The sequence below is a fragment of the Penaeus monodon genome, chromosome 15 (genome assembly GCF_015228065.2).
Source record: "Penaeus monodon isolate SGIC_2016 chromosome 15, NSTDA_Pmon_1, whole genome shotgun sequence".
Lineage (NCBI taxonomy): Eukaryota > Metazoa > Arthropoda > Malacostraca > Decapoda > Penaeidae > Penaeus > Penaeus monodon.
Window position 1 is genome coordinate 26,653,793 of NC_051400.1, and position 557 is coordinate 26,654,349.

Sequence of the window (557 nt, forward strand, 5' to 3'; positions counted from 1 at the left end):
AACACAAACACACACAGGAAAAAAGAGAGAACTCCCCTTCATAGAGAGTCACAACCCCCAAAAAACAGCAACCAATTATCGGGCCTAAATAAGACCAGGACTTCCATTCAGAAATTCCAGTCGGCCAAGCAGCTTCAGCAGAGGGGGGCTCACGCAGGACTCACGCAGGACAAGCCACCGTCCCCGCAGACAGGATACAAGTTTACTCTCTCCTTTGTGTTTCTTGGTTAAAGTGGATACACTCTATACGAGGGGGGAGAAGAGGAAGAGGAGAAAGAGAGAGAAGAGAAAGACACAGAAGACGAAGAAAACGGATAAGAAGAGGAAGAGGTAGAGGGGAAGAAGAGGAAAAGGGGGGAGAAGAGAAAGAAAGATAACACGAGAAAAGAAAGAAATACGAGGAAGATATAAAGGAAAAAGAAGAGGAAGAGAGAAAAAAAAGGAATAAGAGAAAGAAAGCGAAGACGAAGAAGGGAGCATAAAGAGGAGAAATGGAAAAAGAAGGAAAAAAGGAAGAAGGAAAAAAGGAAGAAGGAGAAAAAGAGGTAAGGGACCCA

At 44.0% G+C, this 557-nt stretch overlaps 1 protein-coding gene across 1 annotated transcript in view; it reads right to left on the reverse strand.

Moving 5' to 3' along the window:
• LOC119581870 (disintegrin and metalloproteinase domain-containing protein 11-like) overlaps positions 1–557 on the reverse strand; it is a gene marked incomplete at its 5' end in the record, with an annotated part of 193,377 nt that overhangs the window by 171,398 nt on the left and 21,422 nt on the right.